General features: G+C 39.4%; 1 pseudogene across 1 annotated transcript in view; it reads right to left on the reverse strand.

Annotated features, from left to right (window-relative positions):
* Positions 1-2,699: 2,699 nt before the first annotated feature.
* The window catches only part of LOC309817640 (heat shock-related 70 kDa protein 2-like), a 55,462-nt pseudogene continuing 41,907 nt past the window's right edge, over positions 2,700-16,254 (reverse strand). Inside the window, exons 2-3 of the transcript in view lie at positions 3,577-4,386; positions 2,700-3,477 (exon numbers count right to left, since the gene is read on the reverse strand). The product of the transcript in view is annotated as a heat shock-related 70 kDa protein 2-like (transcript). The remainder of the gene's footprint in view (positions 3,478-3,576; positions 4,387-16,254) is intronic.

The raw sequence follows: 16,254 nt of genomic DNA on the forward strand, positions 1-16,254 counted from the left end.
TTGTTGGGCTCTGCTATGGTCACAGGGCATGAGAGCGCCCCCTTCTGGTCTCCCAACTCTATTTAATTGAGGTTTCTCTTTATTAATTCTTTACAATTGACCAAAAGGTTAACCTTTAGGATACTAAGGACCTAGGTATGCTTCCTCTTTGAATCTCCATTGAATCACTGAATCAATTAGTTTTTTGGGAAAGTTGTACCACAGCCTATATTTATTATGTGAAATATCCAGATTTGGCAATATTTCCAAATTCCAATGAATTGTCACAAATGTACTGATTTTTTGGCTAAAGTGAATAGATTTCCTGAAATTGTGTTAATTCCATCAGCATCAAAGTATGCTTGAACTAAGGTACTGTATTGATTATAGGTTTATATTCATAACATACCTATCATGAAATTTACCCAAAGAATAAAAGAGGATTAGAATATACATGTTGATGATTTGAGCATGAATATTAGTGACACTTTTGGGTACCAAAATGTTCTGTATTAATTCAAACACTGGAATATCTGTTACATACAAGACATGATGTTCAGAACTATGAAGCAGTCTCTTTTCTTGACTGCAAACACAGTTATCTTACTCACTTCTGAATCCTCAACATCTAACTCAGTGCCTGGTACTTCATCCTCACAAGTAAGAATGGATTAACTACATAAGTATGTAAGAGAAGTGAAAACAAAATGAGCGGGGACTATTCCCTTGAATACTCAAGAGTGTCTGTGTAGGCCCCCAGAGAATGTTGTAATGGTTAGTGTGATGTGCCCAATTACCTAATCTAACACTAATCTAAGTGTTGCTATGGAGGTATTTTGTAGCTGTGGTTAACATCTACGATGAGTAGACTTAAATAAAGGAGTCTATCCTCAATAATATAGGTGGGCCTCACCTAATAAGTTGAAAGGTCTTAAGAGTAAAACTGAGGCTTCCATTAAGAAGAAGAAATTCTGCCTCAAGATTCCAGGCTGAGTTTCAGATTTCAGGTTTGCCAGCCCCCACAATTGCATAAGCTAATTCCTTGAAATATACCAAGGTGAATCAGCCATATGCATAACTAACTATGTCCCCATGTCCCCTCCCTCTTGAGCCTCCCTCCCACCCTCCCTATCCCATCCCTCTAGGTGGTCACAAAGCACCAAGCTCCCTGTGTTATGCAGCTGCTTCCCACTAGTTATTTTACATTTGGTAGTGTATATATGTCCGTGCTACTCTCTCACTTCATCCCAGCTTACCCTTCCCCCTCCCGTGTCCTCATCCTCAAGTTCATTCTCTATGTCTGCATCTTTATTCCTGTCCTGCCCCTAGGTTCTTCAGAACCATTTTTTTTTATTCCATATATATGTGTTAGCATACGGTATTTGTTTTTCTCTTTCTGACTTACTTCACTCTGTATGACAGACCCTAGGTCCATCCACCTCACTATAAATAGCTCAATTTTGTTTCCTTTTATGGCTGAGTAATATTCCATTGTATATATGTGCCACATATGATGTCTTCTTTCATGGTATGTCCCCTCTTCTCAAAGGCACTTCACTCTTCAGAAGGCCTCCTTGGTACCTCCTGATGGAATTTGTTCTCAACTTATAGGAAGTGACAAGGGCTCAATACTCTTTATTAACTAGGAGCTCAGTGAACACAATGTTTATAATGTAAAACCAACAATGATATTGACACAGTTGTCCTCCTTCTCTGGCTTTCCTGAAGCCAGTGTTAAGGCAACTTTCCATCTCAGAAGTCGGTCCATCAAGTGTATGGGGAAGAGACTAAGTGGGGAGGTCAGGCAGCCCCAAAACGCAAGCAGGCCATTGTGAGTCACAATGACAAAAATCCACGTCACGCTGAATCCCATGTAATTCTACAGAGTTGGCCTGAATGCTGAAAACAACAATTCTTCTCCCTTAGGTCTCGACCTACCCTTAACGACAGTAAAACTATGGTACCATAACTGTGATACACAAAGAGATATTTCTTTTCTAAAACTCACAAATACTATAAGATTCAGTGATAAGTTGTGATTCCAACCAGTTTCATGGAAATTGTGTTGAGTTTATGAAGGGTGAGAAACAGATCTCACCAGTGGGTTATGAAGCCCTTTTGAAGAAATACGCAGAAAATGTGACTACAAGTAGTAAACTCTATTGTAGTACACAGATGAGTAGGGCACAGTGTTTATACAAGTTTACAGTCACAATATTTGCTCATAAGTGGTCATTGTTATTAAAGTGGTGAGACTGTGATATGGTAATACAACCTCTTCCTTACTACCAAAGTTAAGTGTTTAAATATTTTATAAGTGCTAATTCCCAAACTAGTCACCAGACACAAACTGCAGGTGTGAAAATATGTGATGAAGTTCATAACCTACAGGATGTAGAAGCATTAATATTAAAATGTTGAATAAACTCACAAATATTGATCATTAAGTTTTGAATCTGTCCTTTTTCAAACATACACACTGATGCTGCAAACTAAGCATGAAATATTGAAACTGTATAAATGACTGTGGAGACCAGGAAAGTTTCTCCAAAGAATGACTGTTAGCCCACTTCCCTGATACTAACCCGAGGCTCGGCTGAGCTGCAGAAGCCCCAGCGGCCAGATCCCTCTGCGGAGTGAAGCCCGCTTACACTCACACTCAGCTCTGGTTACATTTGAGGCAGTTTAACAGTTCCTGGCACTTTCCAGGAACCTTCCTTTTATCTTCTTGACTGAAATGGAGTCATATGCCCGCATATGCCACTGAAGGTGCAGAATTCTGCGGTGCTTCTGGCCGCTACCCGATCTTTATTGACTTCCCCTTCTACTCCATCGTTTTCTGCTTCTTTTACAATCTGGTCAGTATCATCTTTACTGAAACAGCCTTCGTCATTAGTAATGTGCATTTTGTTCTTCCTGCCAGCATTTTTGTCTGCAGCAGGTACCCTGAGGATGGTATTGGTGACCCTGTCAAAGGTCACCTGGATGTCAGGAGCACCACAGTAAGCTAGAGGATCCCAGGAAGTACGAACTTGCCGAGCAGTTTCTTTTCGTTAAAGCCCTTTCTCCCTCATACACTTTTGCTAAGACAGTGGTCTTGTTGTCAAAGTAAGCTGGGAACATCTGGGTCTGCTTTGGAGGTATTGAGGTGTTTCTCTTGATAAGGGATGTCACATCCTCCCTGCTGTCTCAGTGCCTGTTGGGCAATGGGTAACATCAACGAGCTTCTCTGCACATACCCTGATTTGTCGCCTGTGAGAAGAGCTGCCTGTGCAGCTGCGCCACACACCGCGGCCTCATCATGGTGGGTGGTCTTGTTGAGCTCCTCTCCATTCAAGACATCTTTCAGCAATTTCTGGAACTTTGGAATACAAGTGGAATCACCCACTAGCACAATTCCATTAACCTGGCTCTTGTCAAGTTGGACATCCTTCAGAGATTTCTGTACGTGCTTCAAGGTACCACGGAGGAGATAAGCACTGAGCTGCTCAAAGTGGGCTCAGGAAATGGAAGGGTAGAAATCCACACCCTTAGAGAACCAGTCAATTTCAAACCCGGGGTGAGCAAAGAAGTTCAAAATACATGTTGCCTTCTTACACGCAGCCTCGGCGTGGCACATTGCCTGCTTGTTGGGGGCTGTATGCTTCTTGCGCTTGCATTTGAAGTCATCAACCAGGCGATTCACCATACAGTTATCAAAATTTTCCCCAGCCAGATGTGTGTCACCAGCTGTGGAGTTTCCTTCAAAGATGCCATCCTGGATGTTTAGGATAGATACATCAAAGGTGCCATTACCTAAGTCAAAGATCAGCACGTTTCTCTTTTTTAAAGCTTCAGGTGTTTGGGGATTTTTTTTTTTTTTTAAATCCAAGCCTTGGAGTATGGTGCTGCAATACATAAGCTCATTAATGATTCCCAGGATATTAAGATCAGTGATGATCCCTGCATCCTTGATGGCCTGACACTGTGAATCATTTAAGTAGGTCGGAACAGTAATTACTGCATTTCTACTTTTTTCCCCTAAATAGGCTTCAGCAAATTCTTTCATCTTGCTTAGAACCATGAAAGAGATCTCCTCTAGGGGAAAAAATATTATTTCCTTTATATTGTACAATTACTTTGGGCTTTCCCTTTCCACAAATCACTTGGAAAGGCCAGTGCTTCCTTCTGACTGAACTGCGGCATCATCAAACTTGCATCCAATCAGCTTCTTGGCATCAAAGATGGTACAGGTGAGGTTCATTGCCTCTTGATTCTTAGCAACCTCATCTATGAGGTGTTCACTTTGTGAGAGCGACTTGGACTGGTACATTTGCCATGGTGATTGGCAATGATCTCTACTTTTCCATGCTGGAAGACCCCTACTCGCGAATAAGCAGTACCCAGTTCAATACCAAAGGGAGACGTCTTGAGTAAAGAAAGAGAAGGGGGTAAGTGAGGCTGAAATAGTTTAAAAGAAATCAGTGTCAACTATAGCCTCTTGCAATGAACCTCTCCATGAGACCTATATCCTCTATTTTCTCCAGCACCTCCTGTCTGCTGTATTGCGGTCCTTATGTGGGTCAAACTCAAATATAAATGCATTCAGTTTTATAATTCATTCAGATGGTAATGTGTTCCACTTGTCTTCTATTGTTTGCAGCCCTCCCCTGCATTTGTCAATAGATGCCTGATTACAAGATGACCACCAGAATTCTGAGGATGATATCAAGCCATCAGTGGCAACCAACAAGGCTTCAAAAGCCCTTGGAGCCATTTTGGTGTCTCTCGTGCCCAAATTTAATTTGTTTCTAGGTCCAGTCAATTTTTCCTCTTTGCATGTGTCCTGTCCCACTGCCACCACTCTGGTTCAAATTTTTATTACTTCATCTCTAGATTATCACAGTAGCATTACCACTAGTATTTCTCCTTTCTCTGATTTCATGACTTATGCATCACCATCATTCATCCATCCATCTCTCCATTCAATAAACATCAATTATGTAACTGCCATTTGCTAAACACTGTGTTAGATACTGAAAGTAAAGGGAGAAATTAAATACGGCTGCTATCCTCTAGGAACACCATCACGCTGACCTTTTAAAATTATGCCTTTAATCACACTAACCCTTGCTTAAAAACTTGTTCCCTATCACCTACCAAATACAATAAATAAAATAAAACACATCCAACTAACCTTTCCAGCTAGTATGGCTTATGGAATCAGACAGACACAGATTCAAGTCCTGACTGTGCCATCTGCAGCTTTGCTGGTTTATTAACGATTAGGCATGCTTTTTAACCACTCTGCTCCTCACTTTCCTTACCTTTAAAGTATACCTCTCATCTTGGCATAGAGTAGGTGCTCATTAAAAGTTCTTCTGACGTTTCTTGTCTTTAAATAACCGGCAACCCTAAAACACAGATTCATAAAGAATCAGAATATAATGGATTCTAGATATAATCAAATAAAGGTCTCTAATTAGACATCTGGGGAAACTGAGGTGCAAGCTGGGAAGCGACTGGCCCTTGGTGACACAGGGATTTGGTGGCAGATGGAGATCTGGTAGCTGGTCCTCATGACTCCCCATCAAAGCACTAAATGGAAGCAGCCAGGAAACTTAAGGGCAGGAAGGCAAGGGCCACTCCCAACCAGAAGAATATTTCACTTGATGATCCAGATCGCAAATATGTAGCAACATTCTCAGTTTACAGGGAAAAGCTATTTTTATTTTTCTCCAAATGGCAATGTAGAAGTTGGTGATAAATCTGAAAAATGGCAAGCACAGCAAATACTTAACTCTAGGACATTAAGGTAAGTCATAGAGCAGTGTCTTCAGTGGAGGGAAAGATGGATCTGAGATTGTAGGCAGGATGAGAGCGGAGGGACATGGAACTAGAGAAGGTTAATCCTGGGCTGGTCTTCAGAAACCACTGGGTCTAAGCCATTTGGATGACAGGTAAGAAAACTGAGACCCAGAGAGGTCAAGGGATGGCCCTAGATTGCACAGATACTTACAGACAGAACTGGGATACCTGACTTTTTAAAATCTTGCAATTGCTTCATTTGATTACACTGGCTACTCAGACAGAAATATTTGCATCACTTAGCATTTGCTGACTACCTCCTATGTGCAGATCACTGATCAGTTGATGAGAAAAGTTGCTAAGTTATACCGGGGCTGAACACAGGTAGAGAGTAGAGGGAAGGAAAGCCGTTGAGTTGTCCATGTATGCAGCCCCTCTAGCTGCACCGGTAGAATATGTGAATGTCTGCAGTCACAGCCAGCCTAGGCAGGATGACTCCCAAAGAGGTTATTACAGCGTCATTTAAAATTAAAATTTAATAAGTTATATTCAACACGAGTTGAAAACTTTCATAAATTTAATGAATCATCTAATTAAATATTGTAATGCAACAGTATGGAGCAGACTGAAAGAAAACCTTAAGAGTTATTTTTATGCTTAAATGCAGTTAGTGAGTAATGTTTTAAAAACAAAACCCTTTTGAATTGCATAAAGCTTTTTTTCTAAAGCAGAAAATGTTTATTTCATAAACCATCCCTTGTTTTCAGGAATTACATGTTTATTTTTTACTTTCAAGGCTAAGTAGTCAGCTAAACTACAGTTTATACCAGCCACCATGTTGTCAGTCCAGACTCAGCGGAGCCCGATTTCCTGCAGAATGATTACATGGCAATGTTGTCAAGAATTGTGTTGGGTTATGACGCCAAAGTAATCCCATGTTACTGGGCCGGGGGTGGGTGGCGGGAGGGACTACATTTTCTTAATCAGGACATGACACCTAGTTTCATTTATAATCTTTCCTTAATTTGCTTTCCTTATCCTATATTGTGTGGTAAATATATTAGTCTATATTTATTAGTTTATATTTATATTATAAAAATATAAGTGTGGTAAATATTTAGTCTCTTTGGGCAGCTGTTAGTGAAATATCTTCTAAGTTAATATGTCAGCTAGCTTTCAGCCCAATATTCAACCTAAAGTGGAAAGCTCAATTTGAAATCTGACAAGTAAGTTGCTACACAAGTTTGGAAGTCTCTAAGCCACAGCAGCCTGGGCTGGGAATACTGCTCTCCAGTCCTCTTTCTTGAGAGCCTTCTACTTCCTCTGGAACTTGGGAGATCCCTAGAGGATTAAACCCCACCTTCCCAAGCGGCATGCTAACTGTGGAACAAATCATCTCCTTCATAGTCCCCACTGCCCGAGAGCGTTTAGTTCAAAAGAAAGATTTTCAGACTTCCGAAGGGCAGAAATGGTGAATGAAAGCCATGAACTATAAGGAATGTTTTATTTCTTCAGCTGGCTGACATGCACACAGGTAGTCACTGTATTATTCCTTTTGCCAGTTGGGCATTTCTTAACTAACAGATCCATCTCTTTGAGGTTCATGGATATAGCCGGTTCTCTAAAAAATCATAATTACCGTAAGTATTGCATTGGGTAATGTAAGAAACCCATGCAACAAAAACAAATTATTTGTATGCCTTCATCTGGGACCTGTCATTACTCCCTATACTGCCAAGAGTGAATTCTCTCGTGAGACCCACAGGAATTTGCTAATAAATAAGGTTGGATCACCCCCCTCCCGGGGCTAGTCTGGGGCTACAACCCTATAGCATTCATTTCCTGACATTACTTAGTATATACCAGCTGGTCAAGGGTTAACTTTGCTTTTCTTCCAATTTCACTATTCCTCAGTCCTTTATGCAATCCCCCAGCAGCTGTGTTATCCCTAATATAAAAATGATGATTTAGCCTTAGGGATAAAAATCAGGTTAAAGATAATAAATTGCTTCGGAAGATGAGAATAACAGCCTGAAATATATTACAGAAAATTACTGCACCCATTCTGAGTCTGAGGAAGAAAATCAGTTGACTCTTCTCTCCCCTTCCCAGAGCAAAATGTGGCTCTGGAAAAGCTAAGGAATGAAACAGAGGGAGATAAGTCATCCAGCTTGATCTAACCAGAAATAGGAAAGGAACCATAGGAGAAAGTCTGATTTGTGAGAACTGTCAGTAAAGAATGTCGAGAGGTTCCAAGAAACCTGCAGGTGTTGCTCCTAAGTCAAATATACGTCAGCTTTTTATGTCTATGATAATGTCATGAATTAAAATGTATTTATGCATATAGACGGTGCATTTGGTTACAACTCAAAAGTGGAATAATACCCCATTGTTTCACATTAATGACTACTCAGAACTGAGAATTCTGAAGCATTATTCTCTAGCATTTGCACAAGGGTTAGGATATGGGAATATCTAAAGCGGTTATGTTGCACTACCCAGCCTCACACATGTATATCTATCCGACTTGCAGAGGGACTTTGCAGGTTCCAAAGACTAAGGCACACATGTCAATTAATAAAAGTAAAATGCGATGAAACATTTCAAAGTACTTTGGAAATGTAAATTGCTATGGAAATGCAATATATTATTGTTGATCTTAATTATAATTTCAGAAGCATCAAGCATACATTTATATACATATATGCACTTATATACATATATGCACATACATACATATATATGAATATACATATACGTGTGATTAGTCTTAGACACAAACTAAACTGTTACTATATAAAAGAGTGGTCATTGAAAAACTATACTAAAAGTGCAGTATAGCCTATAAGAGCAGAGAAGAAAATGGGATCAGGCAGGGCACATCAAAGGCTTTAACTGTAATGTTTTATTTCTTCAGCTGGGTGGTATGTACACAGGTCAGCACTGTATTATTCCTTTCCCTTAAGTTTGGTATTCGTAAGTAATAGATAATATTATTTTAAAGACAAAGAATGCTCTATTCTAAACCTGCATGGGTATTTGCAAGAGAGAAAAAAATTAAAAGGAAAATATCTGTAACTGCTGTTCAGCTACAGAAGAGGATATAAACACACACTTTCACACAAGCACACCTACACGTGTGTGCACGCACGCACACACACACACACACACACAGAGCCACACACACACACCCCGCCACGTGGTGTAATGGGATCAGAAAAATTGAAATTCTGGCTTTGGCTCCACCACATCTGAGAGGCCTGAGCTTATACAAGTCACTTAACTTTGCTGAGGTCCAGCTGACTTGCCCGAAGATGGGATTTTTAATCTGTAGACAGGGCCACTGTGAAAATTATTAATATCATAATGAATATAATTATTAATATACAGACAAGAGCACTCTGCCAAGTGAAACACCATTATGTCAGAGCACGTGCTGAAGTGGGGATGCAGGCCCTTTGTGCCCATCCAGTCACTGCACCGAACACTCACCTGGAGCCCCAAATCAAAGGAGAAGCTGCCTATGTACACACAGAAGTGAAAGGAAAGTCACATTTGATGTGGTCTTGAGGCAGGAGATAGATGGGGCCCAGGCTGAGCAGCTGGAGTCTGTCCCCTGTGGACAGATACTCCAAGGCGAAGATAATAGTGGGGGCAGAGAGGGAAGCCTGACGTGGGGCTCAGAACCTTCATTCCAGTGGGTGGACTTCTGTGGTATCAGTGTTCTCCAGCCTGTGAGTCACCCACCCCGCGGTTATGGGATTTGATTTTACTGTGATTGCACCCCTCCTACCGTCTCATTGTGGCTTCTCCTTTGTCTTTGGATGTGAGGTATCTTTTTTGGTGAGTTCCAGTGTCTTCCTGTCGATGATTGTTCAGCAGTTAGTTGTGATTCTGGTGTTCTCGCAAGAGGGAGTGAGAGCACGTCCTTCTACTCCGCCATCTTGAACCAATTTCCTCTACTGGATTTAAATGAACATTGAAGAACACTCGTACTGGAAAGATTGGAAGGAAATATAACAAAATGTTAACCATGGTTAACTCTGAATTATAATATTACATATTATACGGAAGAAAAACGAATTTTCCTTCTACCCTTCTAGGTTCTTGGCTGAGACAATCCCTGTAATAACAGACAGATTAACAAGAGAAAAAGAAGCAGAAGTTTAATAACATATATCTCTCCTTACACGTGGGAGAAACCCAGGAAAAGTTCAAGCCTTCTCCATTGATAAGACTTTCTAGAATTTCAGAGTCACCCTCTTCTTCCTAGTAGAGAGGGACACACCCTTACAAATGGAGATTTCCCTTATAAATGGAAGATTCCCTTACCAAAGGGTAACCGCTACTACTGATTTTCAGACCTTTTCCTAAATCTGCTGGTTCTTAAAAAATAATCTGCTCAAAATAATCCTTATGCCAAAGAGGCATATTTTGGATTGGGGGTGACATATTCTGCTCCCCTTCAAGGTAATTTTTTGATTTTTCTTCCTTCATATGTTTCTGTCTTCCAAATTTTCTACTGTGAAAATATATTACTATCAAAATCATAAAAATTAAGTATCATTTAAAATACCAATGAAAAATGCTACCAATTACAAAAGCCTTTAAAATTACAAATTACGTATCATTAATATGAAAAAGACATCTTAAAATTTGTCACATAAAACTTACAAAATAAGAAAGAAACACTTTTGGTATGCCAACATTGGCTTTTATCCTGAACCAACCACTGTTTGTGTGTGTGTGTGTGTGTGTGTGTGTGTGTGTGTGTGTGTGTGTGTTTAACTAAAAGAAGAGCCTAAAAAATATTAACTAAAAAGTTAATTTTAAAAACTTTGAAAACTGAGAAAATTGAGGATGTTAACATCATAGATTTCCAAGGTAAGTCCAACAAGCAGTATCAGAAAGGGCATCTTAAAATCTGTCTTCTTAAAACTTAAAAAAATAAAGAAACACTGACTTTTGATATATCAACTTTAGCTTTTATCCTGAACCAATCAGTTCCTGAACCAATCAGTTCCTGAACCAATCAGTATTGTCAAAATCCTAAAGTTAGATGAAGAATTGCTGAAATAGACCAGTATGGATTTTGTAGGTTGTGATACACTTAAAAATTGTTAAAACTCTGGAAGCTGGGAGAAATGTGGGCACATTAATAACTTCATAGTTTGCAAGGTTAGCCCAATTTGCAATTTCATGACCAAGTTTTCTCACAACTAGACATGAACTCACTAAAGAAACACATTAGAGAACTCTCTAATTACTTACTGATCACTAATAAACAAACTTTTAGGTCAACAAGCATATGTCTTCTTCTAAAAGCATTACAAAGTACTCTTCTCTATTACCTATATTCTCTCTCATGCTCTTAATGTTGATACCTTTAAGAATCTCCAAAAGATCTTAACATTTATGAGGAAGCTAAGGTTTTCAGGATAATAAGAAATTCTTATCATTTCACATAAATGTCAAGTTGGATAAGGACCCAACTTGTTGGCTTACCCCGTTTATCATAATAAATTTAATATCACTTCCAGCAGTGAGGCACAGTACTGCATCCACAATACGATAGGTAACTGGAATTCCTCTGCTCCTTGAATTAGTAAGCAAGTTACAGTGCATATCAATCACACATAATGAGTCTGAAGCATGGCTTGATTATATTTCATTTGCATAAGAATTTTCTGTAATTTTTTTAAACTGATCACTTTTAATTCAGAATAGATTTAAATGCCACACAACTGCTGCTCTCCTCCTGAAATGCTAAGCCATCTTCTTACATAATACAAAAATGCTAATCAATTTTTTTAATGCAGATCCTAGCTTGTTAATGAGTTTTCACCTTTCTACATGCTGTCAAATCTCATTACACTGTCACCTTTCTAGGGTTCACAACTGGAGTACACATTTATATGGTTCATTTCTAATTGCTACATTATTTCATTGCATTTACAAGGGAAATATCTTTTAAATAATCCTTGGATTGTCCAATTTTAAGGATAATTTGCTCTCTTTGCATTCTGTAGTTTGTAAAACTCCTACCATTAATTTATGGAAATACTGATTCAAACATTCTCTGATAAGCCAAAAAAGTCTGAAGACTAAAAATGAAACAAACAGGAACCAACAGATAAATGTAGATCCAGAAGTTAATTACAATGAGATAAAATGTACAAATAAAAATAGCTTATTAAATATAATAATTTAGAAACATGGAATTCATTTGGGAATTATTATTTTAAAATAACGATTCATAAGATATTCAGAGGCTAAGCATTTTCTTGAATTTCATATATATTTCTCACAGTAGTCAAAGATCTTGAAAGATTTTGCTGGGGAGGAGGAAGAAATTTCCCTCTACTCTACTCTACTCCCTCCCTCTACTCTTCTGGCTGGTCTAAGAATTAAATTGACATGAGACAGATTAATAAGAAAACCAAAGTTTAACAACATGTATACTTGGGAAAGACCCAGGAGAACTGAGTAACCCGCCAAAATGGCCCAAGCCACCACCTTAAATACCATCTCCAGCTAAAGACAAAAGAAGAAGTTGGGGGTGAGGGAGCCAGTTATGAGAGGTGACCAGGAAAAGCACAGTAAACAAGGGTAAGGTTGTTGTGCAGATTTAAGTCCATGCCTTCTCCACTGATAAATTTCCAGAGATTTAGCCATTTTCTTCTTGGTATAGAGAGGAAAACACCCTTACGAACAGAGATTTCCCTTGTAAATGTAAATGCTTCTTTCAAAAGGGTGACTCCTACTTGGTTTTCAAAGTTTTTCCCTTGTGTGCTGTTTCTTAGAACTTAACCAGGTTAAAATAATTAATATCCCAAAGAGACATATTTTGGGGTGCCAAATTCTGCTCCCCTACAATCTCCATGTGAATTGCATTGAAATCTTTTAATAGAACACTTTCAAGAGTGCATCTTAGAAACCAAGACAAGGGGTGAGACAAGTGACTCGTTTTGAAAACACACTATATACTGGCAATAACTTTAAAAATGTTTAATAGGAAAGGAAAAAAGAATAGGTTATATGGGAGAAGCAAGCACTTGGTAGGAAAAAAATGAAGTCAACTTGCTAAGTCAACTCTTAGATGCAAGTCCCTAAGCAATGCCAAGCATCAACCCACCGGCTAGAGGTAACGGTTCCTGATAGATCTCATTACTACACAATGAATGTTCTACTCTTTGCAAGGAATATATATATATATATATATATATATATATATATATATATATATATATATATATATATATATATATATATTCTCCACCAAGGTAAATTTCTTTCCCTCTAAATAAACTGTGAAATTTCCATGGAGAAAAATCCGCATGGTAAAAGGATTTACGGAATCATCCTGAGGCATTTTTCCCATCCGTAAATTCCAAGTTTAGTTGGCACCAAGAATACACATTTGTTTAGGGAAAAAAAAAATTCTCTTGTTCACTTCAAGTGCACAACTAATTCCTAAAACCTATTGATTCACTTTTATTCATTCATCATATACAGCTTCTAAAAACAGAATATGTAATATTCTTTGAAAAGGAGCTTATATAAAATTTTAATAAGCTGTTCCACATTTCAAAAATCACAAGATTACTGTCATTTCCTAGACAAGACATTTATCCTTAGTTCAGGATCCAAAATCACTTGTTTAATTTAGCACATGCAGCAAAGACAAACCAGCTCTGTTGCCTTCCCTAAAGAGCAATGTTGCTTGCCATTAAAATAGAATTTAAATAAATGACCATTGAGGCATTCGTTTGATAGTGGGGTTATAGGTGATTTTCAACAATAAGCCTGCTGAAAATCTGGAAAACAAACTAAAAGGAAATTTTTAAAAGCAATGACAAATAAAGACTTCACCCAACAGTAAACTAGCGCAAAGCATGGGGAAGGCAACAGACCAGACAACGAATATGGAGTTTCTGGAGCCCTTAGGCGCTCAAGGGAAGGGCCCTCCCCTAATGACAGTAGACCTGTGGCATCCAAAGTAACTCTATGTCGGAAGAGTGCTTCCCATTTCAGGACAGCAAGTGATGAGGCCATACGGACCATTACAAAGTAAAAGCCTCTTCTCCTCCAGATTAGCCAAAATAGCACAAACAAAATCCAACCTCGAGGTAAAGGTAAAGAAAAGACAAGGGGCTCTGAAAGCCCAAATCGCGAGATCTAGAGGTTAGCCGAATAAATTATAAATTCAATTTCAGAGTAGAGGAAACAAATGGTTAAACACTCCCCTGCATCGCAAAGGTAAAATCACTAAACTCCAGGGCAGTGGTCAATTTCACCCCCTCTGCCTTGCCTCTCCCATTCCATTCTGAATGTTCTAGAGCCTCTGCAGCGTCCTGCCCCACTGCCTCTCTGACCTGACTCCGGGAAGTTTGACATCTGGCCCCGCTCTCGGCTCCAGGCTCTGGGTGTCCTGGCTCCGGGGTCCCAGCTCTCGGCCATGGACCCCTACTCATGTCACCACGTGGCAGGTGCACACCAGCCGCTTGTAGATTCCTGTGTTCTGCCAGTGTCAGTATCTGCGCCTGCACCGTTTCCCAAATCTGCCTCAGTCCCGCCTTCCATTCTCCCACGTGGCTCATATGCTCACAATTCAGCCAACTCTAAAAAATGTTATGATTTGTGTATTTTCTCATTCTCGTTTTTCATGTTTCATTTCGTCGAACTTCTCATTCTTTTATGTTTGTCCCATTTTTCTTCCATTGTAGTTTCTCATTCTTGCGCCTATTCTTTTATTATCTGGCACTATTTCCTCACTGCCAGGCTTCTTACTTTACTTCATCTTCTACTCATTTCCTCATTTTTACTCACATTCTCTCCCATATTCTTTTCCATCACTTTTCCCTCACATACATTTTCACAGTTTTCTCTGCCACACTTCTCCCTCTCATTTTTAAAAATCATTATTAAGTCTAACAGAGTTAAGTAAGAAAAGGTTTCCTCTAGTGCTCAGATACCTGCTGGTAGGTGAACTTACCAGTTAGTGGTCCATGCAGGTGAATGGTGAAACCAAGGCTGTGCAAGTCCAGATGAAATGAGGGTGAAGACTAGCCCATCTAGGGACAACAACTATGTTTTATACTAGGGTGTGGCCTAGCAAGAGCCTCTCATTAGTTGTCCACAATCACACCACTCAGTTACAGAAATTTCTGGAAACACCGAGGGGCCAAGGAAGTCTCACTTCAAAGTTCTTAACCAATCCTTCTTTAGGCACATTGTTTCCTCACAGGACATACTAATCTCACTGAGGCTTGTCATTATCCGATTATAGGACAATTATTAGCCCCAACTCTCTCCCTGTACATCCAGTTGAAAAATCCAGACAGATGGGAAAATAGAAATATACTGCTTGGGGATGGGAAATAATTGCAAGCATCCTTTAAGCCACGGGAGTAACTAAATGTAGAAAGAAAAGTTTAAAACAGAGCCCTTAGATACATACAATTCAAATTACAAGAACCAGGTGAGGGGAAAAGAATGAGCAAACAGATCCTGAAAAGATAAGCTAAAGGATCTCATGAGAAGAATGTTTCAGAAGTATCACCGTTTTAGATATAATAAAGAGAACATAGGGTTTAGACTCAATTCTATGTTTGACCACAAGGAAGACAAAATATTCAAAGCAGGGTTTGAGTGAGGTCAAAGAATAGAGGCCACAAAAAGCGAAATTCAAATAGAAGAATAGACCCGGCACAGCTTCATCTTTACGCTTAATTGTATGAATCAGCAAAGTGTAACTGGGAAGATCAGTCTGCCTGCCCAGTGTCAAATAGGAACAAACCTGGACTTAGCTAAGGAGAAACTTTATTCAAAAAGACTGTTACAATAAGGAGAAGACTCCAACCTCAGGATCTGCAAGCGCCTCAAAATCAAACAGAGAAAGGCTTTTCTTACATGTGAAGGGGGAAGCAGGGCTAGCAGGAACTCTGTGGGAGAGAGGGGCACGTGGTGGGAGTGAGCAGCTTGGTAAAATCAGAGCTCTTCAACAGGAAGTGTTTCTCTGTGTGGTCAACCGGTTCTCCATTCTTGGAATGAAGTGTCAAGGGGGATATTATGCACCTTGGTGCTTGCTTAAGCTTCAGGTGACCCAAATGTCAGGGGCCTGTGAGGAGGACAGAAGCCTGACTAAAGTTTTGTCAAGCCAAGTCAGAGGGTAAATAATGGACAGTGGGGGGGGACTTGGTCACCAGTAAGTTAACAGTTCTACCTGGAAGTCTCTACTGGCAAACCAGTTGTGAGCAGAGTACTTAGGCGAACCACTCCATTTTCAACATTTATTTCTATTTCAGTCAACAAATATTTTTGGAACCTATTCTCTAGCAAAGCTGTGTCTTATTTGTTTTTCTATTCCAGTCACCTATGGAAATTGAGATTAAAGTACCCAATAAAATACACAAATGGAAACAGCATTAATGATTAGAAAGGCCAAATCTGTTACATTGCAGATGACAAAAAAGAGGCCTAGAACTG

This window comes from Grampus griseus (assembly GCF_964374135.1).
Source record: "Grampus griseus genome assembly, chromosome: X".
NCBI classification, from domain to species: domain Eukaryota; kingdom Metazoa; phylum Chordata; class Mammalia; order Artiodactyla; family Delphinidae; genus Grampus; species Grampus griseus.